General features: G+C 45.3%; 1 long non-coding RNA gene across 5 annotated transcripts in view; it reads right to left on the minus strand.

The window, feature by feature from the left end:
• Positions 1 to 25,378, minus strand: part of LOC113260911 (uncharacterized) — a 124,270-nt gene that overhangs the window by 78,577 nt on the left and 20,315 nt on the right. For 3 of the 5 annotated variants that reach the window (XR_007191163.2, XR_008959199.1, XR_007191162.2), the window contains exons 4-7: positions 18,081 to 18,214; positions 16,126 to 16,155; positions 7,356 to 7,410; positions 156 to 202 (exon numbers count right to left, since the gene is read on the minus strand). This is a non-coding gene — a long non-coding RNA (uncharacterized LOC113260911). The remainder of the gene's footprint in view (positions 1 to 155; positions 203 to 7,355; positions 7,411 to 16,125; positions 16,156 to 18,080; positions 18,215 to 25,378) is intronic. The other 2 variants (XR_008959198.1, XR_003318143.4) reach the window with 2 other exon arrangements.

The following is a 25,378-nucleotide window of genomic DNA, read 5'->3' on the forward strand; positions in this document are numbered from 1 at the left end:
CTCTAAGAAGGACATGATGTCACACCTGTGGGGCTCCTGCCAAAAATGCATAAACTTACTCTCATCGTGAGCAAACATTACAGACACTAAAGTCAGAGTTTCCCCTTTGGTTCATATTTCTCTGCAAAGATTTCTATCATGTATTTATCACATACCTTGCAAATATGCACTGATGCGTCTGCTTCCTCCTGGACCGAAGTTCCTAGAATCAGGAACAAAGTTATTTATCTCTGAATCCTTCTATGTACATTGCCTTCTTATGCATAACTCAATAATCACATTTATTATATTTCAAATACTTCTTTGTGTGGTTTTCTTCCTCATTTTAGTGAGAAAACCCAACTAATAATGGCTTGAATAAGAAAGGCACTTGATTACCTTTCAGAGAATTACATCTAGATGCACACAGTTCCAAAGCTGGATCAGCAGTTTAATGATTTTATGGGATTTTGTGAGCCTCTCTCTGATTCAATTGGCCTTTCCTTCAATTTCAAGATGGCCACTACTGCTTTATACATCATGGTCTTGGAGAACGGGGCACCAAGAAGTAAGGAAGTAGGTGGTTGGCTCAGGCCTTTTATCAGGAGAATTCTTCCCTAAGTCCCCAGTAGATTTCCCTTGAAGTCTCATTCATATGATAACTCCTAGACAAATTACAAATCATCCTCTCAAGCAAAACACAGTACTGTCTGAACAAAACGAGGGGTTCTGTTAAGAAGGAAGAACATGGGGGATCTGCTGAGGGGGCAGCATTAGCGCCTGCCATATTCCTTCACTAAAGTGTAAGTTCTCTGATGGCAGAAACTGATTCTTACTCATTTTTATGGATTTATCTTTTACCTCCAGGGCATAGCATAGCACCTGGTCAATAAATGTTTGTTGAATGAATGGAAAAGACCAAGTGTGAATCGTATAAGAAAATAACAAACATGGGGAAGTAACAAAGTTACAGAAATGTACAAATTCTTATAATCTTGGACTCTGGCCTCTAACTCTCAATTCCCTTCACAGAAGGTAACTTGAAGACAGGAATGGATCATAAAAGTGTTTTGTGTTTCAGGGCGGTTGGTCTAGCATGAGTAAGATGGGAAGTAGGAAGCTTCTAGGCAGAGAGGCCGGTATATCTGTGGAGATGCTTCGTATTGAAAAATGGACGGCTGAGGCTGCGTATAACGAGAAACGAGCAGAAGGGGAGGCTCCGTATGCCCCACACAAGGCACGGTGCTGGAGGCTCTGCTATCACACCCGGAAGCCTCACATCCCAAAGAGGCGAAGAAGTGGACTCTTCAGCATTCTGAGAGCAAAGACACCTTTGCCAAAAGGTCCATAGTAGACCTTTTCTCCCCACACTTCTTTGAAAAGAATGTGGCCACAAGCCCATTCCTAAACCAGCCCCTGAAAGGGGAATGGAATGAGTGTGACTGATTTAGGTTAATCGTTCAGGGTGGGGTGGATGCCGGCGAGGAAATCTGCATGGAGGCTGGTCTGGTTTGGGAGTTGTTGCCACCATGTTGCTTAAGAAATTCAAAAGCCTGAACCTGCTTTATTTATTGTAGGTAAAAAAATTGTTATGAAAGTAGGTTGTAAGAGATATTTTAAAGCGAGAATAGTCAGTCACTGAACATGGGGCAGGAGGGGCAAGTGAGAAGGAGAAATCAAAGAGGTTCTGACATTAAATTTCTCCTCAAAATTGATCTACAGCAACAACAGAGAGATAGGGAGACACTTACCGACTATTTCCAGAAACTTGGGAACTATTCCCAGACTGAAAGTTCACTTGTGGTTAACAAGGAACAAACAAACAAAACCCAAAGCAACTAGCAGAATGTGGGACTCACAGCACTTTACTATCTGGCAAGACAGGGAGAAGGTCAGCTAAGAACAGCATATGCAATAAAGTCTTCATGGGGCTAACGACCACTTCACCTCCCAAGTGGATGAAAACCTGATAAGGAGACACTCTTCTGCTCTGAATTTTGATCAGTTGGGACAAATTAGGTAAGAAGAACAACTCTGCAGAAAATAGCAGCTTACGCTTTGGGAAAGAAGGGAGGAATAGCATCAGCTCGGTCAGACATGGGCTTTCAACATTGGGAGGGTGGATGTTCAGAGTTCAGAGAAAAGATAAGAGGTTAGAGACTCCCATGAAGACATTCTGACTACTATTCCACCTCGTGTGGATGGCCTAGGACTGGGAAGGGGAGGCCACAAGACGTTTTGTGGCTTCCCAAGATGCTTTCTGATGATCCCCAATTTAAAAGGACTCTCTATTAAAAGATGGAAGGAGGTATCATCCCAGAGTGGCTAAAACCTTGACCACGGTGTCAGATAGAATAGGGGGTAAATCCTGGCACTGACTCTTAGTAGCTGTGTGGCCTTAGACAACTTGTACAACTGCGCTGTGCCTTCATTTCCTTATCTTTAAACCACATGTAAGAAGCCCTTCCCAACGGGGTTGTTTAGGATAAAGAAGATGACAGCCGTAGAGCACATGATTGTGGTGCCTGGCATAATGTGACTGATAGGCGTGTATCAATATTCTACAAATAGATTGTAGAATCCACCATGTAGAGTGTAGAAACTACAATAATTAAAAAATATTATTTTTACCTTTTAAATACTTTTTAGTAAAAAGAGAGGAATTAGGAAAAAAAATCAGGACCATTTTCCACAGTTGTATTTGCTAGAGGAGTCTCTTCAGCATGCTCAGAGAATTCAATCAGTAGAGAAAAATGCCAAAGAAAAAGCGGAAACCCCCAGCCCCCAACAAGCCAGCTGAGCTCCCCTCCCCAAATGTAATCACCGCTAATAGTTTCTTACGATTACTTCTAGAAAACATTTTAAAACAAGTTTTATTTTTAACTAAATGCCAAATAAGATGCAAAAAAAAAAAAAAAACAGTAGAAGTTGGTCAAATACGGTGTGTGGTGCAATATAAATTAAGAGCAGAAGCAACAGAGCACATGCACCCTGTTCTCCTCTCCCTCCCTCCCCCCTTCTCCCCTTCTCCTCTTTCTTCCCTTCCCCCATCTCTTCCTGTCCTTCCTTCTCTTTTCTCCATGCCAAGTAGAAAGACTGGAGCTCAGCGGCCTGAAAGAACTGAAGATCCAGCCAGGAGAGGAGCCTGACATCGGCCTGACAGGGCTACACGAGGTCGGCAGGTGCGCCTCGCTGATTTATCTCCGGGAGCTGGGAGGACCCGGGAAGAAACGATGGAAATGCTGCTCCTTGTGTTTACGGAACTTCGGTGTCAGGAGAACTGGCTCCCGAATCTCAAAAAGTAGATCAACGTGGATGCCCCCAATAGTAGACTAGTCTCTTCAGTGTGGAACCTGAGCACCTTCTAGAATGGGTCAGTAAAGGAGATGTGAGGAACTGGGAAAGGAGATGTAGAAAGCCCAAAATGGACCCAACACCTTCTCTTCTCTGACAGTTCACTAGACCTAGAATCTACAAGGAATGTTGGAGCCACAGTGGATCTGGGCATCATGAGGCAGTTGACCAAGTTGCTGCTGATATCCTTATGGGGAAGTAGAGAATGTGATCTGGGGGTAAAGACATTCATGTGGCTTCCTAATTAGCTGGGCCACCAGAGGTGAAGGATGCTGAGGAGGGGACCCGACAGGTGGCATCCAGGAAACATCATCCACGTCATCCTACTCAGCATGGCCGTGGTTGGCAGGAGACCTTAGTCTTACCTGATATCTGTTTTCTTTTTTAAAGGAGAATGTGCTTTAATGTTACATGTGTAAATCAAAATTAAGTTTTAAATTTTTAAATATTTTAATACAATTTTATAATAAAATTTAATTATTAAACGAACATAATTATAATAATAAAATATCCTTTTGCTGTTTCCCCACCTTTGTCTAGGGAAATTCCAAACATCTAAGTTCTTTATGCTGAACTGACTGCAAAAAAGGCTAGAATTATTCCCCTGTTCCTATATGTCCACATTTTGCACCAAGACCTTGCAGCATTTTCCATCAAGAGCTGTCCCTGTTCCTCAAACGGAGGAGTCTAGTGACTTGCTACGGCTAATAAAATGGAGAAGTGGTGGTATGACAAACCCAAACCTAGGTCTTGAGTAGCTGAGCGTGTATTTTCACTTTCCCTCGGCCCCCTCTGTACACCAAGCCCAGGCCAGCCTGCTGTATGAGACAAACCCATCCCCTCGAACCCCGCTGGCAGCTAACATGCTGCTGGCCTGTGAGCCGGGCCATCCAAGACCAGCCAGCCCCAAATCGGCCGCCTGGCCACGGACACAGGAACGCGCCCAGCCGAGAGCAGACGGGCCTGGCCCAGTTCGGCAGAACCTCCCAGCTGATCTGTTGACTCGTGAGCAATAGTGAAGGCTTATTGTCTCGAGTCACTGGGTTTGGGGTCGGTTGGCTACATAGCAGTAGCCGATTGTTACAGCCGCGCACGCCTCCTTCTCTGTCCATCTGGCCACTCCCGCACTCCTGTTCTTGGCTTCCGCTCCATGCTGAACAAACCACGATGTTTGTTCCACAGCCTCACAAATGCAAAGCCGCTGCCTGGTTTGCCCACCTCCTCCCTCGCCCATCCTTCATCTGGCCGATTCCTCCTCATTCCCGGAGACTCATCACGGGCCCCACCATGGCCGGGCAGCATTCCCAGGGCCCGCTTCTCCAAGCCTCTTCCCACCTCCCGCCTCTCCTTCTGTGGGCCGCTGGTCCTCATCCCGCCTCAGCACAGCCCTCATCCTGGGTTACAGCATCTGTGAATTCAGCCGTCCGTTCTGGCTTCACTGTGAACGCGTTGAAGGTAGAGATCTTGTCCTTTGTTGTCTCAACAACTACTTCAATTCCTTACACACGTGTGGTCGGCGCTCTCAAAGTGTCTGTTCCATGGTGTGATGCAGTGTATAACCGAACGAACCCGAAACTAAAGAGAGTGTATTTAGTTTTCAAAAGAGAAGATATGAAGGATATTAATGATCCCTATTTAATAAATATACCAGGAGCATGGGAACAGCCACAGGTTACCAACTAGATCTTCAATGGTCCAGAGTAACCAGCTGACACAGCAAGTTTCCGTCCGTTAGTCATCCACCCCTCACAGGCAACACGTGTTCCCCAAAGCAGAGGTCACCACTAATGAAAACTCTTATATCTGTAAGGGGTCCCTGAAAATATCCCATGAAATCTGTCTTTTATATGGGGACCAGATCATGCAGCGCCATGTCTGGGAAGCCTCCTTTCCACCCACAACGGAGCTGCTGTTTCTATCACTTTGAGGAATCAGGGAAAGGCAATCCTACACACAATAGGATGAGTGCATAGACAGCATTTATTGATCACCCCAAGGAAAAGACTCCAAAGTAACATGGTAACTTCTTCAAAGAAGTTTGGAAGGGTTGTCATATGGAAGAGGAACCCTCTATCTATGATCCTAAAAAGGTAGAGCGAGGACCAACGGAGGTTGAAGCTGGGCAGATACATGCATGCGTGGGTCTCCTAATCATTAGATTTGTTTTAAAATGGCGTGAACAACTCGTAAGAAATAGTGTCTTCTTTTGTCCTTGGAGATGTCCAAAGAGAAATTGGCTGACAGCTTATCAGCAAAGTGGCAAGGAAGTTTCATGCTACGGAGTCCCCCTCTGCTTGGCGATTCAGCAAAAGATAGCTCTATTTGGGAATTACCACGTGCCCACTTCCCACAAACGATCTGCACTGATGACAAGTACCTGCGGAAGCGTGGTAGACATGTGTGATGATATCTGCCTAACTCTGAGACTCTCTTTTCACACAAACAGCGTTTCAGCCTCAATCACCATCCTCCGGCTGGACTAGACAGACCAGGGGTGGACACATGACACAAGCCTGAATTTCAAAGATGGAAATTTGGGTACTGTGGGGCAATTGCCTTCAGACATGCTGAGAAATACACAAAGAAATGCTGACCGATCGAATACTATGTGCCAGGCACTGTTCTAGGCGTGGGCGAGCCTGCAGGAAACAAACCAGATAAATTCCCTGATTTCATGAAACTCACATTTACTACAGGGCCAGGAAACAAAGATAAGAGGCAGAGAGAGGGAGAGCAAAAGAACAAGGCCTGAGTTTCCTGGCAGGCCCCTGAGAACTGCCTGTGGGTTCTGTGAGAAACCCCAATGGTTCTCCAATAAACTTCCTGCTTGCTTATGCTGACCGGAGTCGGTTTCTGTTATTTGCAGCCCCGAGGGTCTTTCACTAAGATTCCATATGAAATGCATTTGGCGTCACACCCGTCCTCGTCACCACCACTTTGGGGCAGGTGGAGCAGGGGAATCTTTGTAAGATCAATGGGTCAGAAGCTAGTGGTAGAGAACTTGAAAACTTTTCTGGCCCTCCTTCCTCCTAGCCATTCTCGAATTTAGGGGCTCTCTACTTTCCATAATAAGGAAGAGCAAGGGAAGCTGCTTCCCCAGATACTCAGGACGGCAGAGCAAAGGTTACGTGATAGGCAGAGTTTAACGCTCTCAACTGCATCCAGGTATTATTGTTACTTAATATTCCTACAAAACTGTGTGATAAGCAAGGAAGTACATTCTCCACCCAGGCTTACAATAATAAATAAAATCATTCCAAAACAAGGGGAATAAAAATTCGCTCCCCCAAGAGCTTAGAGGGGAGAGGCAAGTTGAATAATACGGGACAGCAATGTGGCCTGAGATGAGTTCAGGAAGTTTTCAATAGACCGTGACCCAGCGTGGTCAGGTTTCCAGGGGCTTTTTGAGAGAGCCGAGGGAGAGCTGTGTGGACGGCCTGGGGCCAGCATGCTTATCGAGGGGGTGCAGGTCCTAGGACAGTGCGTACCCCCTCCTCCAAGGAGCTTCCGGTCCTCAGGCTTTAAGTTTTGGAATCTTCAATTTATTAAGAAAGAGGGCAGAGGATTTAAAAAAAAAAAAAAAAAGCACCTTCCCATGTCCTCAAATCTGCTTTTATTTTAATGACTCTGAGATGCAGATCTTCTTTCAATATTCTGCTTGCTGATTAATTTCCTGTTGACTCCGAAGGTAACTGAAAACCTCTTGGATGAAGCAGAAATAGCCCTAATGCAAGTGATTCTTAGTAATGGGATTGAGTCACTTGGGACAGCCTTCAGGGGCTTCCTCTAAGCTCCGCATGAGTGGGTGGTTTCTGGCACTCGACAGTTTAAAATGTGTCCACTCATAAACACGTTCAACATAAAGTCATTCTCCTCCCTCTTCCAGCGCCCTGGGAGGGTCCACCTCGTGTTCAATTCTGGAGGCACAGCCCTAGCCCAAGTTGTGAAATCGGCTCTGTCTGCCCTCATCCTCCTCCCGGGGCCCCCTTGCTTTGACCTTTCCCATCAGTCTTGACACTTACCTCTCTCTCCATGTCCAGGTTCCTCATTCTTCTGTATTCACCCAGTTATCACAACCTGCAGAAAGAAAACACTTTTCTATCAGTCATGTACACCTGAGTATGAACTTAAGTTGATTACTTCTCCTGGGGTTACCCACATATAAACCCTTACATTTGAAGGGCAGGGAGGTTTAAGGGAAACAGCAGTGGGATGGTTGTTCAAAGACTCCAAACCCCCTCCGGCTGGGTTTCCTGGGCCAGGCACTTCACTTCTTAGTTTTGATTTATTTTTTTAATTCTATAACATCAGACGTTTAACTGGATAATTTCTAATAGCAGGGGGCATATTTGAGGAGAGCTGGAGCTTCCCCGGGTCTCGGAGCCAATCACATTGTGTTCGGCCTCTTTCATCTAAATGCCAAGGGATCCAAAGGCACCTTCCAGCAGCTGAGAGCCAATGTCTGCAGATTTTCTGTCTGGGAAAGTTCCTGCCAGGATTTTATGCAAGGAAAGCCACATTTATTATTCTGGGTATTTATTCACACCTAAGGTTCCTAATACTAACTTCCTAACGCTACCTAATACAGTGTGATCACCACGAAATCAGTTTAAAACTAAGAAATGTAGGAGCGCACAGGCCCTAAGCTCTCCACAGAACTGCCAGCCACCTCTTGGCCCCGCATGGGTGCTTCCCACATGGTTCTCCAGCGAGACTGCCGTTTCTAGCCTTGGTTGCATATAAACCCCCAGAGGAGCGTTTAAAAGTGCCGTGCCCGGGTCACCTCCCAGGCCAGCTACGTCAGCGTTTCTCTCTGCAGTGGGGCCAGACAACAGTATCTGAAAATCTTTGTAATTCCAGTTTTCCTCAGAATCCCCTTCGGGATGTACATGCAGGACCCAGAGATCGTCTGAGGTGGAGCGCACCTTTCAACCCCTGCCCGGCTGAAGGAGCTACTCAACCTCACCTTTCTTCTTTTTCTCAAAATCTACGTAGATGAAGGAGTCTCCACTTTATGACTTTGTTCCACTGGGCAAATCAGACTTTGTATATACCTTCTTCTACTGCAACATCATTTTACCTTGAAGAACCCGCATGTCAGCCTCTGGGGCATCCCAGTCCCTCAGACTCTGGGGTCGTCCCATCCTTTAAGATGCTCAATTAAATCTCTTTAAGCGTTCGCCCAGTATACCTGAGGATCCCTAGGGACCTGCATTTCTGTCGATGCCTCCTTGCTTTCCCTAAACTGTTTCTCTCTGCTCTCTGTGATATCTCCTGCCTCCACCACCCATTTTTCCCATTTCTCTCCATGGTCAACACCCTCCCTATTCCTTTACTCCCTCAAAGCACCTCTCACAAACCACTGTGTGTGTAACAGGTTTTATGGATAGTTTAGTACTAATAAAGGGCATTATCACACGGAAAAGCACAGGCATCAACTTAAAATTGAACATCAGACGCCATCATCCTAAGATCCAGCAGCCATGGAAAATTCCAGTCACATAGAAGTATTTTTTATTTTTTGGCCACACCCATGCAAGAGACTTTGTCATCTTTTCTCTTGCTGTTAGACACTATTCCTCCAAATTCCTGATCATTATTTTTAATGCCAGGAAATTCACCTTTCAAGATCGTAGGCCAACCTAGCCTCTGCTGACTTTAACACATCTCTCTATGCTCATTTGCTTGGCAAAGGAGAGGCCAAAAGCATAAAGGAATGCACAGTGGTTAACATAACATTTTCCTTCTAGCCGGGTCACTGTTCTGAGCAGAGACACTGGCTGAGGTCCTGGCTTCCATGGGTCTGCTCTCCTAGTTCTGTTGCACCCAGTCTGGTCTGATCTCAATTCCTTGATTTAGCAATCAGTCCGTGGCTGAGTAGCTACGTGATATCTCTGCTAGCTGCTGGCAGGGCCAGCAGGACATCGGAGCTGGGAGCGACTCAAGGAGAGTCCAGCTCCTCCACTTAGGGGTGACTAAAATCAAGAGCAGCCGGTACCAGCCCGGGAGCATGGCGTGGCTCACGGTGGGCACTCAGGCCTCCTGGATTCCCGTGCAGCTATACAGCAGTGAGGCCTTGGATGAACTTCTCCGGGTTATTATTAGCTTCGAGGCTAATAATAGAATCCATCTCATCAGGATAAATGAACTATTGCATGCAAATGCCCTGGGAACAGTGTTTGGACACAGTACATGCTCAATCTTATCATGACCTAGGGTCCCACAGCCAGTTAGGAAAAAACAATGAGAAGCCAAGCCTTTGGACATCCTGTCCCCTGTGCCTCCTACCCTGCCAGGTAATAAAAGATAACTCATAGGTGAGACAAAATCTTGCCATCTAGCTGGGTGAACAAAACTAAAACATCTAAAACAATCAGGGGCGACCATGAAGGAATGACTGAAGGAATAAAGCAGGGATTCCCAAGCGCGGCTCACGTTAGCCTCATCTGGGAGATTTTTCAGAATCCTGATGCCCAGATCACACCCAGACCAATTAAACCAGACTCCCTGGGCGGGGGACCCTTAGCATCAATGTGTTTTAAATCTCCCAGGTAATTTCAGTTTGGTAAATGCAGCCAAGGAAGAAAATCACTGGTTGGAGCCATCATGACCCCCGCCCCCCACGGGCCATCTCTGTTCAAAGTGGCGATGTGATTTGCCGCTGATCACTACAAGTACTTTGGAAAGTCCAAATGTGACTAGTTCTTAGGACTCCTTATCCAGTCATTTTTTAAAATTTTTATTTATTTGTTTTTTAAGTTGAGTTGTAATTAACATACTCATGTGGAATTTGAGAAACAAAACAAATGAACAAAGGGGGAAAGAAAAAGCAGTCCCTGTTTTTTTAAAGCTATCCTTGATGAGAACTTCATTATGTGCCAGGCTGGACCCTTCTGGTGCCTTCCCTCACCGACACAGCACAATGATCCAGTGAGGCCGGTTCTGTGAGTCCCGCTTTGCAGATGTGGAAACTCAAGGCTTGAAGCAATGAAGTGACTTGGCCAAAGTGACACAGATAATGTTCCTGGAGCTGGGACTCAGGCAGAGGCCTTCCAACCCAGAGCCCAGGGGAGCAGACTATGACTCCCTCTCACTGCTCTGCCCCCTGAAGCATCTTTTCTCAGAAAGCCTTCTGTCCCCTGCCACCCACCATCTGCAGGCAGAACACTTCCCAGTCTGTCACCACCACCTCCACCCTCTTCAGCACCGTGACCCAAACGCCAGTGTTGTTCTTTTATAAAATAGAGCTCTGCTTATGCCTTTGCTTCAATCCTGCCCCAAAAGAGACCAACTACCCCATCTCTGTCACAAATACTTATATAGCCTTTTTCTTGCTAATTCCCACATTAGTTTCCTTTCCATTTCTAGCTACTTTTATCCCTGGACTGCTGAACTTCCAGCCTTCTTTATAGCCCCCCAGCCTACTCCTACTAAAACTACTCAGCACAGTGTAAGGTGAACCTCTGTCCTCCTCTGCTGTGTTTCCATCCCCAGTCTTCCAGAGTATAATTATCTCACTCTGAAAAGCCTTCATCAAAAGAGCTTGCTTGCATTTTCTTTTCTTTCTAAGGCCAAATTCCTTACTATAGATGTATTAATTATCTATTGCTCTGTAACAATATTACAGCAAAATTACTAGCTTAAAACAGCACACATTAATTATCTCACAGTTTATTTGTCAAGAGCCCAGGAACAACAAAGTTGGGTCCCCTGGCTGGTGTGTCACAAGGCTCTAATCGAGGTATGGATGGTGGCTGCAGTCTCATACAAAGCTCGACTGGGGAAGGACCCACTTCTGAGCTCATTCAGGTGGCTGCAGCATTCAATGCCTTGCAGCGGAAGGACTGAGCACTTTGGGTTCCCGTTGGCTATTGGCCAGAGGCTGCCCTCAGCTCCTTGTTGTAACATACCCTCCACAGACAGCTCACGACAATGGCAGTTTTCTTCTTCAAAGGCAGCAGAGGAGGGGGTGTTCTTGCAAGTTACGAATTACAATTGTATATACTGTCATCACCTACACATAATCATAGTCCAATTACCTTTGCTGTGTCCTACTGGTTAGAAGCAAGCCACAGGGTCTGTCCACACTTAAGGGAAGGGATAAGGGCATGAATACCAGGAGGCAAAGATCATGAAGATAAACCTCCCTAGACCTGGTCTTCTACAATGGGGTGTGAGCACCCCACCCCCTTGCTGCTCCTTCTGAGTATTCCCTCTTCTTTCCACACGTCCACTTCCTGTCCCTGGTCTTTGCCCAGATTGCCCCAAATTTGGAGGGTAAGGGAAGTAAAATTTCTTCCACCCTCAACCCTTACTCTAAGGACAGGAAAGGCATTTGGGCAGAAGCCCTTCATTGTCAGTTAAGGTAATACAATTTGTCAATGTAACCCAGGGTAAAAGGGGTCAAATTCCACCCTCCCTCAACATAAAAGGGGCTCAGCACAAGTTTACGTGAAATAGAGTCAAATGTATGTAGATGAGAGGAATATGAGTTTTTCATGCTAATCAAATGGCTATAGTTGGAAGGAAATGAACCCTGTTATGATGAGGTGAGTTTAGTTGTGGAGATTCAAAGAGAGAATAAACCATAAGCCAGAGTGAAAGCCCTTCCACTCTTTCCCACTGACCAAAACTCACCCCTATATACACACTGCCCCTCTCCAAGCCAGTCATCTCAGAGACCAGACTTCACTCTTTTTGCTGCTGAACCCGCAAAAGTTAGGCTGAGGAGAAAAGCCATTACAGAGGATGCAAACAACAGGAAAGGACCAAATGTATAGGGCTTGATTATGTCTCTAGGGAGTGGTGAGTTTTACCTTGAGAAAAAAGGTATAGAGGAGTGTAAACCAGAATTCATTTCAGCTGTAAAAACCACAAAATTTCCAAATAAGAATGACTTAAACAAAAACAAAGATTGTCTCTCTCTCATGTTCAAGAAGTCTGGAGATAGCCAGAGCGGGCTGGCAAATCATCCCCGGGGGCAGAGAAGCAGACTCCTTCCTCTGTGCTGCGCTCATATATATGCGCAATCTCCATTCCCAAGGTAACTTCATGGTCAAAGTGATTGCCAGAGCCGCCATCGTGGCATTGGTCTTCCAGTCAGTAGGAAGGAAAAAGGAGAGAAGAAAAGCATCTTTTACTCCATTTAAGGACACAGCATGGAAGCTACGTACACAGACTTCTGTTAACATCCACCTGGTCAAAAGCAAAGCATATAGTCCCACCTGGCCGCAAGACAGGCTGGGAGCTGTAGTCTTTATTCTGGTCAGCTAAGTGCCCAGATAAAAATCATTCACTTCAAAGAGGTAAATGCCTACGGGTGGACAACGAGCATCCTCTTGCCCAGATGTGGTGACTGAAGACGCAGCCCCTGCCTGTCCCTGCCAGGGAGGACTCACTGCCCTAGCTTTTGGGGGGGCATCAGTGGACAGCCTCCCGCTCAAGCTCCTGCAGATCTGCCTCAGCTGCAGGGAGATGCCCGACCCAAGGATTTGTCCACACTCAGCGGCTGAGCTGGGGGCATGGAGGTGGGCCTTTCAGCAGGTGTGGGACAACTCTGTCAGATCATTTTAGCCCCAGAGCCCCTGTGGGCTTGGCCAACGTTGCCGTTGGCGAACTTTGGGGTTCTGCTTCTCCTTCATCTCAATCCTGCTCCCACTTCCTCCTTTTCACAGCTGTTGACACCAAAGGTACGACTTAATAAACACTCTGTGCCCCAGGCTCTGGTTCCCAGGGAACCCCACCTGCAAGAACAGGGGGAAGAGGATTTAAAGAGAAAGGACCACAGGATGTAAAGAGAGAAGAGAGAGAGTTAGGAAATAGGGAAGTACGTGAGGGACCCCATTCGTCTGGGTTCTCTGGAGAAACAGAACTTGTAGGGTGTGACTGCCTGTCTGCATATGCGCATGCATGTGTATATGCATAAATAGAAAGCAATTTATCATAAGGAATTGGTTTGCACAATTTCAGAGGCTGATAAATCTCAAATCTGCAACGGGGTGCTGGCAGGCTCAAGACCCAGGACGGCCGATGGCACAGATGAAGCCCAAAGGCGGTCTTGCTGGAGAATTCCCTTTCATTCACAGAGGCTGGGTTTTTTTAATTCTATTTGGCCTTCAACTGATTGGATGAGGCCCACTCGCCTTGTGCAGAGTAATCTGCTTACTCAAAGTTCCCAAATTAAAACATTAACCTCATCCAAAAATACCCTCCAACTTGACACATAAGATAACCCCCAGAGACAACCTCTCGAGACCCAGGAAGCTCCCTTCTGGAACCTCCACGAATCTCCCTTCATCCCCCAATACACACATGCATACATGTACATGGGCCAGGGGGTGGGCGTTTGTACTGAAGGTGGCTCAACAGAGGAAGAGCCCTGATTCCAGCAACCCCTCTGATCCCCTGAGAAGCTGTCAGACCTCACAGAAAGCCTGGGTAAAGCCCACTCCAGGTATTGCATATTAACTTCAGGAAAGGTGACAGGGGTTGGGATCCAAAAATATAAAATGGAGAGTGTCTCCCTCCACCCAGAGACAGCAGCAGCTGCAGCTGCCATGGAGCACGTATGTACAAGCAATAAGCGAGCCAAGAAAGGTCCTTCTCGCCTGCCTTCCGTGCCCACGTGAGAACAGAAAAGAAGAGGCCATCAGGAAGATCGAGCAGGCAAGGGTCTGAGCTGATGCCCAGCACATCCTCCCGGCTCAGGGCTGGCCTGGCGCCTGTCAGCCTTCCCTGCCTAACTCCATCCATTCTTTACAACTTCGCCTTATTTGTCCTCTAACCACGCCTTTTTGTTCTGTTAGATCTAAGTATGTATTATAGTCATTTTTGTCTTTTCTGTTAGATGATTGGCAACCCAACTATAGTGATGATGTCCACTCTTTCACATGTACTTACAAGAGCCAAGCATGGCTTTACTTCTCATGTGCACTCAAAAAAGTCAGAGCCAAGATCTTATCATTAGGAATGCAGATTAAAACAGAAGGGGTGTCAGTCATATGTTACCATGACTTTCCTGGCAAAAAAAAAAAAAAAAAGTGTATATATATTCTATACATGATAGTGGAACATGTAGAAAAAAGCAATTACTTGTCCTTTTTTTCTTTGTTAGGATATAACCAAAATACAAGGAAAGAAACTTAGAAGACTCAGAAGCAGGGCAACTTGTGCTGATTAAAAAGCCCAGCCCTCCTGGGAACCGAGACGGAGAAATAACATGATTTGTTCATAGTCAGACAGCTTGCTAGTTGTGGAGCTGGGTTTTTAACACAAGTCTTAACTCCCATGATATGCTGTAAACGGTACTCAGGTTTCTTGGCTTCGTATTCCCATTCAATAAATCCATCGTTTTCACAAAAGCAGTATCACATGCCAATGGGACTTTCCAGTGTTTGCTGATGGACTGGCAGATGGTATTTACACTCTCACTGAACCCTGACTCCTCCTCTCATTGCATCCCCAACAGGGTCATCGGTACCCTCGCCAGGCACAGGGCAGGGAGAGGATCCTGCTAATGCTTCCCAGTAGCAGCCCCAAGATCTCCAATCTTTAGGGATTTGCAACACCTGGCATTTTATTGGATGATGTCATAGTTATCTCCTCCCTGCCCCAACCCCCATCAAAAATGCAATCAGGCGCATCAAAATGACTTTTAAAAAAGACGGTTAGCATACCTCCTTGAGAGGAGCACAGCTATGCTCCGGGTGTTGCAAACAAAGGCCCTCGCAGCCCCTCCCTCCAGGAAAATTAATAATGCATGAGGATTTTCAGGAATTGCTAGAAGTGTGACACCCACCCTTTCCAGATTTCCCGGAAGAATCATTTGTTTCTGACAAATAAGTTCATTTAGCATGTAATGAAATTTGATTTGATTTTTAGACCTTTGTAAATGTTTCATGTCCATCAAACCGTGCATGAGGAAAAATAACCCTGTGTTGGACCTTGTGGGGACTCTAACCCAGTGTAAAGAATGAACTAGAACAGGGGAAAGCAGCTCCAGCACCTCCACGCAGGTCTGGTCTCCAGCTCCTTCCCCTGCCCCCTTCCAGGCCCCAGGGCACTGACCACAGGAAGGCAAACACCTCCACTCCCGCCTGGCACCCAACCGTGGGCAGCTTGCTGCTCTCTTCCCACAAAGCAAATTTCATTTTGCCTTTTGCAGAAGATGAATGTGACTCATTTTCCCTGCTGAGGGTTATGTGATGACCTGTTATGAGCCACATATTCAACTGAGTCATGAGTGCTGAAGGCCACTTGTGCCCACTGGATCACATTTAACGCTCAGAAGTTCTATAAAAGCCCAAACCCACAAAAGCAACTTGACGGCAGGGCTCAGACCAGATCAGCGGCAAGGGGGATGGGGAAGGGGGGGGTCCTCACCACTGTCCCCTCAGCCATCCCCCGCCCCCCCCCCCCCGAGCCCCACCCAGACCCTTCCCTGTCCTTTCCTCTACTCTCCACCCCTGCCTCTCCAAGGCTGGTCAAATCTGGGTTTCAATGCGCAGGCAGGATTTACCCTTTCTTGCGGAGGCTGCTGTCAGTTTCTGGCTGCAGGAATGAGGCCCTTACCAGCAATCCTCACCCAGAGCACACTGCTCCCAACTGTCTTCCTGTCACCTTCCGATTCATTTCCTGTAAGCTGTGACCCCTTCTGGGGAACATTAATTAGCCACCACGGTTTTTTAAATCAGAATTCTAGGAAAGTGACATCTGTATGACTCACACTTCTGCAGTTTAAAAAGTATTTACTATATTTGATTGAGGCAGACGCGTTTTGTGCTAGATACTTACTGTATGGATTTATGACCATCTGTAACCATTCTGGGAAAGAAAGAAAAAATCAGCACTATTAGCAGCGAAGAAGGAGTCGCCGTATCACTAAAACTGAGTGAAAACATATGGGATGAAATATCTCTAAATGATCTCATAAATGTCTTTATTTAGAAAACAACAGACTTCTTTTATAATGCTAGTTTCAAGAATACAGTTAACACAGCCCTTAGTTATTATATTCTACCACTCTTGATAAGATAAGGGAGTGATTTTACAACCTATATTGTCATCTATCTAAAGGGTTTTACAATCCATACAATCATAAGCTTGTAAAATAAACTATGCAAATTTACGGGGACCAGGATCTAAATTAATTCAGGTCTAAATAAATCAAACCCTAGCTAGACCGTGATTTAATTAAAAATTCGAAATATGACTCATGGCACTTAAGTCCACGGATGTGTACTGCCAAAAGAGGCATCATTGTTATGACAGAGACCAATGCAGGAAGGGCTGGTAGATTCTTCAAGCTCTAAATACAGGGAGGTATCAAGATAAATGGGGCATTCTAAGAGTTCCTATAATTGCTCGATCGATGTCTTGAAGGCCGTTTCAGAACGTCGTCCTGCAAATCCACAGATATGCATTTTCATTGTCAGTTTCTCTCCCTCTAGTTTTGGGTTTTTATGGTTCTCCTTACCTTCTTGTGAATATGTATATAATTTTTTTCAAACCTTATTTTTGTTCCTGTGTTTACTTTGTATATTATTACTTTTATCAACTATTTTCTCCCCTTCTATTTTCCGAAATACGTTCAGTGCCAGCAGCGCCCCACTGTGTCCCAGGGGCTTGTGCAAATCCGACTGTCTATGAGGCTTCCTTCCTGGACTGTATACAGATCATCTTTCACCTGGCTGGTGTCCTTCTTCAGCCCTGTGCCCCCAACAAGGACCTATGTCCACTGTTGGGTGACTCTGGGCATGAAGCAGATTTTGGGGCAGGGCATGTGGGGCAGGGATGTCCGAACCCCAACCAGGACACAGGAGCAGAGCGGCATGTGCGTGCCTATAAAGGTATTGGGACAGTTCTCTGAAACCTCAGTTCTCCTGGAAACCTGGGGGCACACAGCCTGCCAATCACAGATCTGTATCTGACTCCCAAGCCCCAGACAGCGCAGGTGCAGAGGAAGCCGTGGCCCCAGCAAGGCGCCAGGGAGGTGAGGTTTGTCTCCATTCCAGCTTCCCCCTCTTGTCTACGTGTGGCCCGCGCCACTCACAGCTGGCTTCTCCGCGGAGTGCTCCCTGGGCAGTGCCATTATGCAATAGATTCTTCCCCCCATTTCTCCAGTGAAAACCTTGCCATCACATTGGTGTTTTGAGACGAGTCTTTCATGCCTTCCGGCAAAGGAGTCAGGAATTTGGGAGTTTGGGGTCTCTGGTAGGGTGAGAAAGGGGATTCTCGTTGAAATCGAAAGGTCCTTAGGTGTCTGCCAGACCAGACAGGGCTTCTGGGCCTGTGCTCTACCTGGTCCTCCCAGCCCCCAGCCCCCACCACCACCGCAGGGCCTTCCATTCCTCCGCAGCCGGCTGGCTTTGAGAGCGGCACGGATTGGGAAAGGTTATCCAGTGGAGGCTGGGAAACACTGGGGCTTGCAGCAGAGGACAAGGGTTGGGATTTCCCCACAGGCTGACCTTGCTCAGGAGATGGGGCGGGAGCTGATACAAGTCTCTGAATTACTGTCCCTTCCTTTGGTCCTTCTTCCCCAAGTTCCTGAACAAATTTTGAGAGACTCAGAGAGAAACACGATATTTAGGATCAAGTTCAAGATGTCCCAGCATTTTCCTCAAGAAGCGCCAAAACCTAGGGCCTTCGACACCTGCTCACTGCCAGCTGTGACCAACCAGGAAGGGGAAAGGGGGAAACAAACATTCCCTAAAATGATGGAGGCCAGAGCCTTGGCAAATGAATCTCACCTCCTATCAGTTGATCTGATGAACCTGATGAACTCCTGAGGAGAATCTCCCAAGATGAAGCCGCCTTCCTTCTCTTCCTTCCGAAAAGTCCCTCACAAGCGGAGGAAGGCCCATCCATGAGCCTGTGGCGCCACCTAGCAAAACCAGGAGGTACTGGAGAAACACGGAGCCGGGAGGGTTTTGGATTTTGTTTTGGTTTTTTTCCACAACCAGAAAAAGGGGGTTTCCATTTCATTCACGGAGTTCTGGGAAATGGAATTTGTATAAAACCTTTCTTGCACATGATGGAAAACATGTATGAGCATCTAATGAGAAAATTTGGCCCAAAGGCAATTGTAATCAAAACATGAGGATAACAGTTTAGTTTTCTAAACTCGGCATTTTTTTCCCCAGTGACAGCTGTGACTCTGCAGTTTTTGCTTCAAGAAGAATTTGATTCTGCCTTAAGTTATACATTTTGAAAACTGACAAAGCTACCATTTCTCCTGTTTTCTTTTCTTCTCTCTCTCTCTCTCTTTTTTTCCCCTTTCTCTCCCAGGTCAGAGTTATCTCTGAATGATGCCAAGAAGTCCTGCAAGGAACACAGGCTCACCGAGGACAGATTCTATCGGAAAGTTTAGGTACAGTTCAGTCATGAGGACATTCTGACAATTTTATGATGTCACTGTGCCCCTTTGGGTTCAGGGGACGGAGATGAGGTTTCCCCTGTTCCCACACACCCAGCCCCGTAAGGAGACACCTGCCATGCGCAATGAAGCCACGGTTCATCAAGGGATCCAGGTACTCCCTAACCATAAATGGACACGGCCTGGCGCAGAAGGCTGCAGCAGCCTCCCATCAAAGCTGCCTGAAGCTCCGAAGGAAAACAGAGACTCAAGAATGCACCTCAGCTTCTGGTCAAAAGCTCTTTTGACCACCACATTGGGAAGAGGTGAGTCTTTGGCTTTGAAAGGGTCAGGAGAGCAGAGAGGGTGTGACCTTGGATTTTGGAGCCAAATGCCTAGGTTCCATGTTTGCTTCTTTTAATTTAAGCCTCACCTCAGTTCTCTATACAAAAAAAAAAAAAAAAAAAAAAAAATCATTCCAGCATCTGATGTTTCCACAGGGTGAAGATTAAATGAGATAAACCATATAAAATGCTTAGGATAAGGCCTGGCACGTGGCAGGCACTTCATAAATGTTAACTAGTGTTTAGGTATCTCAGAGCTTAAAGAAACACACCAGAATTTCCTTGCACTCTAATAAACCAATCATGGTTTTCTTTCGCATTCGAAAGTTTTCGTTGACTAGCATTGTGTTTGTGTAGCCCCCCTCGGTGGCAAATTCTCTGGCTATTCCCACACTCGCACCAAAAACAGGAGGAAATATGCAGCCTTAACAAATTCTTTTAGGAGGAAGCACGCAAAAAAGGTCTATCTCAAACAGATGCTCAATTAATGCCGTTAGGGGATTGACAATCAGCGCGGTTTCTTTTCGCTTGCCTTTGCGATCGTTCTGCAAACCCCAGCACTGTCTCTGATTGATTCAGTGAACATTCCAGAACAGTCTGATTGCAATAAGGCTCTCGTTCAGGCTTCATCTATTAGATGCGAAGTTTCTTAAGGGCAAGGATCCTGCCTAGCCACTCCGTGACCCCAAGCGACTAGAAACTGGTTTGTGCTTTCGGATTAAACACCTGGACAGTTTGAAAAGCGGTGATTTGGAGGCAGATATTACTTGTCCACTGAATTGACGCTACAGCCAAATGGAAGTAAGCCTTCACTTTCAGAGCATCCCTGCAGGTCCGCGTCTGTGTGCTGTCACTGAACCTGGTCCGGCAGCGTCGTCCACGAGTGCCTCACAAGAATCAGATTACAACCAACGTTACGGACAGCCCATTTCATAGGAAGTGGCAAACTGATGTCTTTTCCCGCAAGGTGCAGGCCTCAAGAATTTACCAGAAAGCCTTTGACACAAGTGAGTAATGCCAGTGAAACAGCACTTTATCTTTAGAAGTCATGGGATACGCATCAACATACAAGATTTTCAAGCTGAAAGCAGAGTGCAGCACATCCTCGAGCTGCACTGACCAAGACAAATGAGGTTGTGCTGGGGCATTGGTGGTGGGGAAAATGGCGTGACGAATTTCAGATGTCTCCTGTCTTAGGCTTCACGTGGCTTTTTTAACTCTAACTGAACTGCAAAGCAAAGAGTATGAATATTACTCTGATCGGGCAACGGAGTAATCTACTCTCTTCCTATATTTTTATGCTCATCCTGCAGCCGTGTTGCACGATCTCACACTCTCATCTGAATCGGACCGATAGTCCTGATGAAAAATTCTTACGAGCTCTTTATGGTTGGGAAGACATGGACAGATGTAAAAGGCTTTTTTGACCGCTGTGTTATTTAGCAATTGCTTGCAAGTCTAGCTGCAGTGTCCATGCAAGGCATTCCCAGAAATACCCGCTTCACCCGCTTATATTGACATACTTATGTAATAGCAATTACAATCCCTGAGATCTTCTGACTTAGACAACAGCTCTTTATAAGTGAAAACACTGTTCACGGCAATTTGAGTACAGGATCTCCTTCCTCATCATTACCTTATAGTGATATACTGCAGCCAGGAAAGAACCTTCCTGTACCTTCATACCAGACCAACTCCCTGCCTGTTATGCCCCAGGGATCTAATGAAGTATAACGCTGTACAAATGATCTATTTGGCGGCAAAACATGGTCAAGTATACATGCACATACACTTGGAAGATACATGACTTTCTGAATTCAGTATAATTCCAGTCAAAATTCCCCTGGGCTTTTGGGGAAACTTGGCAAGCTGATTCGAAAATATGTATGAAGGAGCAAAGGACCGAGAATAGACAAGACACTCAAAAAGAAGAACCGCATGGGAGAACTTGACTTCCAGATATTAAAATTATTCTAAGGCTAAAGCAAGTAAGATTGCACAGTATTGGTATGAAAAGGTATAGATGGACCAGTCCGGCAGAATATAGAGCCCAGAAACAGGTCTACATTTGCATAGAAATGGGTCTGCTTTTTTCTAGTGCTGACATTGCAGATGCCTGGGGGGGGGGGACATTTTTTCAGTATATGGGTATGGGGAAAACAAATTACCCATATGTTTAAAAGATAAAATTGAAACCTTCACACTACAACTTCTGGTGTATTAAGAACTTAAATGTAAACGGAGAAGTATAAAATTTATCAAAATTAATATATAGGTATAACTTTATGATTTTCTGGTTCGTAAATATTTTTTTGAAAAAATATGTACTATAAATGATTCTTAAGATGAGATCAACTATATTAAAATTAAGAGTTTATTTCCTTAAAAGACACAATAAAGAAAGTAAAAAGGTAAGTCAGAAACTGGAAGAAGGTATTTGCAACACAAAGGATTAACCTCCAGAATATATAAAGAATCCCCATAAATCAATAAGGAAGACAACTGATAAATGGGCAAAAGCGTTAAATGTGTATTTCTCAGGAGAAGAGAAAGAAGTAGACAATAATGTATTATTTTGAGCAATTTTATTAGAAATTAGGGAAAAAATACAAATTAAAACCCAGTGATCAGATTCCATACACACAAATAGTAAGAATCCTGATAATAACCAATGTCACTGAGAATGCACAGCAAGAGTTCCACTTTGGAAGATAATCTGGCATCATCTAGCAAGTCGGAAAAGTGGATAAATTCTCTGACTCAGTAATTCCACCCCAAGGTACAGTCCCTTGGGAAACTCGTGCGCTGTGGACTTGGAGACATGGAGAAGAATGCTTCGTAGCAGCACTGTTTGTTTGTAATTGGGGAAAGAACTCTGATAACAGACCCAATGTTAATAAACAAAAGAACAGATAAATAAACTGTGGCAAAGTCACAATGAATACATCAATGAACAAATCAAAAAGCAACACTCATTATGGATGGAATTCAGACAGAATGCTCGCTGAGTGCAAAAGCAAGGAGCAGAATATAGGCAGAACGACTTCATTTACATAACATTCAAGAAGATGCAAAACTAAACAGTATGTTGGGTGGGGATGTAAGCATACGAGATAAAGCTATAAAGAAAAGCAAAGGGATGAGGGATACAAAAATCCAGATAGCAGTTCTCTCTGCCAGAGAGTCGGGAAGGATCACACTGAAGGATTTCAAATAATGGTAATGGCCTTTCCTCAGCTGGGTAATGGGTTTTCAAATAATGGTAATGGCCTTTCTCCAACAGTAATGGATTTCTGTTGTGGGATTATTATTTAAACTTCTCACATTTTAAAAATATTTTTATCTTGAAATAGTTTTATATTCACAGAGAAATTTTAAAAAGAGCAAAGTGAGTTCCCATGTATCCTCCATCTAGCTTCTCCCAGGGATTAGTAAAGTTCAGTGATCAAAACCAGAAAGTTGACCTTGGTGCACACTCTGAACTAAACTGTAGACCTTATTCAGATTTCACTGTTTTTTACAAGGACTATTTGTGAGTGTGAGTGTGAGTGTGCATGTCTGTATGTACTTCCAGGAAGTTCTACCGCAGGAATAGATTCCCGTAACAGCCACCACAGTCAAGATACAGAACTTCTCCATCATCACAAATAAACTTGATAGTCACACCCTCCCCCCAGCTCTAACCCCTAGCAACCGTTTGCCTGTCTTATTACTGTAATTTTGTTACCCTGTTTATTTTTTTAAATGTTCTTTTGTATCTCCTTAATACGTTAAAAAAAAACCTTAAATTCAAAAGGGAGGAATGCTTAGCACATGGACAGGAGATCCCCACCATCTGCCTTAGCCTATGTGGTCAGGTTTGCTGAATTGCGGGGTACTTCATGGTCCCCACAACTCACCTTCCTCACCGCCTAAGAGACCATGGGTAAAGATAAAGTGCACTTTTTCCTCTTCTTGAGAGGGTCATCTCAGACTCGGAAGACCACCCTGTGTTCCCCAGTTGGCCTCTCCCCCTTGACCTCGGGCTACTGCTTTGGGGTAGCCCTTACAGTTTCTGTTTCCAAGGGTGAAGTTAGCCCAGCATCGGGAAAGCTCACCGAACAAATGAGACACAGATGGAGACAGTACAGATCTACTTTGAGTCATCTGATTGTGACTGACAGCTCAACACCTAAATCAAAGTTTCAGTTTCCATCCCTGTCCCCACAGGTGGGGGGGCTCCTGCCCATGCAGAGTCCCTGCAGGACCTGGAGCTCCTGGGGTCAGGCTGCTCCCGACGCAGCCAGTTTAGGTTGAAGCCAAATGTTTCCATCCACTTGAACCCCAGCCTCGCTGCCTGCCTCTTCTGGAATCTGTCCCACCTGCTCTGTCATGTGCCTCCTTTTCCTCCAACCAGCCTCTTGAGGATAAAGCCTTCCCCCTTCTCTATGCCTTTTTACTTAAACACAAAACCGTATCCCATTTGGGCTCTTGTAATTCCCATGAGGCTTAGTGCATCTTCCAAACCTGGTTCAAAACAGCCACCACCTCCTCCCATCTGTTTTTCCCTTGTTCTAGTTGAGGTGTGTTTTGTTTTGTTTCCATTTTAGAGCACTCAGGCGGGCATGTATAGGCAGACCCTGTCTTGGCCACAGTCAGTTCTTGGAATCCTTCTCATAAGCGGCATCTTATTTCCTTCTAAGAACGATGCCATAATTGGAGATTGCATTCCTGAAGAAAGTCCAATCACAATTAAATAAGTTTATTAAACTGTACTCCTGAAGATATTAACATGTGACTTGAGAAACGGGTTGCAGACAAATAAATCTGGGAAACACTGGGTTGAACAAGTTAACCCCTGAACACCTGAGCTCCAAGAATGCTCAGATCTTTCTGTGACCCATAGCTCTTCTGAGGGGTAGAGAGGGAAGGTTTCTATGGGCTACTTGAATGTAGAACTACCACAAAATTAAAGCATAGATATGACAATAATGTATCCCTTTTTAAAAAGCAAAGTTAAAAAACCCGAGGACGCTATTTCCCAACTCCTGTAAAACGAGCACAGACATGTTGCCTGTGCTGGTGTCGCTCCTGCTTGCTCTCCAGACCTTCCCTGCACCTTGCCATCTCCAGCGCAGCTGGCGGATACGAATGGCTCCCTTACCCTTCACTTGGGTCTTGTCCACAAGTGTTGATCTCAGGAGCACTTCCCAATAAATGTGTTCCAGGGGACTCAACCTCAGACAAGAGTCAAATGGCTCTATAGATCTTAAGAGAAGAAACAGCCCCTCCCTTTTCGTTTCCGTTTCCCAGAGGCAAGTAGTTCCAGCTCCTTTGATATGTATTTTTTGCATAGCTCTGAAAAAAATGCTTATGTGTCTATTTTTTAATAATTCTGTTTTAGGTATTACCCATCAGCTTTCCTCCACAGAGGCAGAACATTGCTCTCTCACACACACGTGCACACACACACGCACACACAGAACATACTTCTCATCCACCTATGGTCTCAGTAAAGTTAGACTCAATACTCAAAGGTGCCTGGGTGGCTCCGTCAGTTAAGCATCTGCCTTCGGGTCAGGTCATGATCCCAGGATCCTGGGATCAAGCCCGGCATCCAGGCTCCCGTGTCTGATTTTCCCTCTCCCTTTGCCCCTCCCAACCATTCATGCTCTCTCCCTCCCTCTCTCTCTCAAATAAATAAATTATTTAAAAAATCAATACTGAATAAACATATTATCATGACTATACATAAATGATAAATAAAGCTTAGCACTGTAATATAATATGACAGCTTTTTCCATTCACATTTTCTTTCCCTAAAGTTAATATGTCTTATTTTTCCCTTTGCTCAATTTTCTATATATTTATTATTAATTTATTTCCAAACGCTTCCCCTCTTGATAAATCTCCTCTTGATAAATACAAATAAATTAACATTCCATCCATTTCATCTTCTGAAGATATCTCTCCTAGAGACTCTGGCCTGCAGTTACCTGAATGGACTGACTTCTAGTGCTGTCCCCTATATGTTTTCTTGGTCTCCTTTCCCATCATTTCAAGGACTTCCTTCACATCCGTCTTGCACTGGATCTCTTAATGTTCCTCTTCACTGGTTTACTTCCTTGTTTTGGTGGATCACATCCTTCAATAGTTTATGGGAGGTTAAGTTTTTGCAATCTTGTTTGTCTGAAAAATCCCTTCTTTTACCTTTGTACTTGGCTAAATCGGGATGGCAGTGAGTCTAATGCCTCCTCCTCCTCTAAGCATTTGTCTTTGGCAAAAATCTCTTGTTCCTTCTATGGTTTTTCGATCTGCTTACGTATCCATGCAAAAGGAGACCTCAATTTACAAGTTAGTTAAACATGCC

The sequence above is a fragment of the Ursus arctos genome, unplaced genomic scaffold, assembly GCF_023065955.2.
Source record: "Ursus arctos isolate Adak ecotype North America unplaced genomic scaffold, UrsArc2.0 scaffold_15, whole genome shotgun sequence".
NCBI lineage: Eukaryota > Metazoa > Chordata > Mammalia > Carnivora > Ursidae > Ursus > Ursus arctos.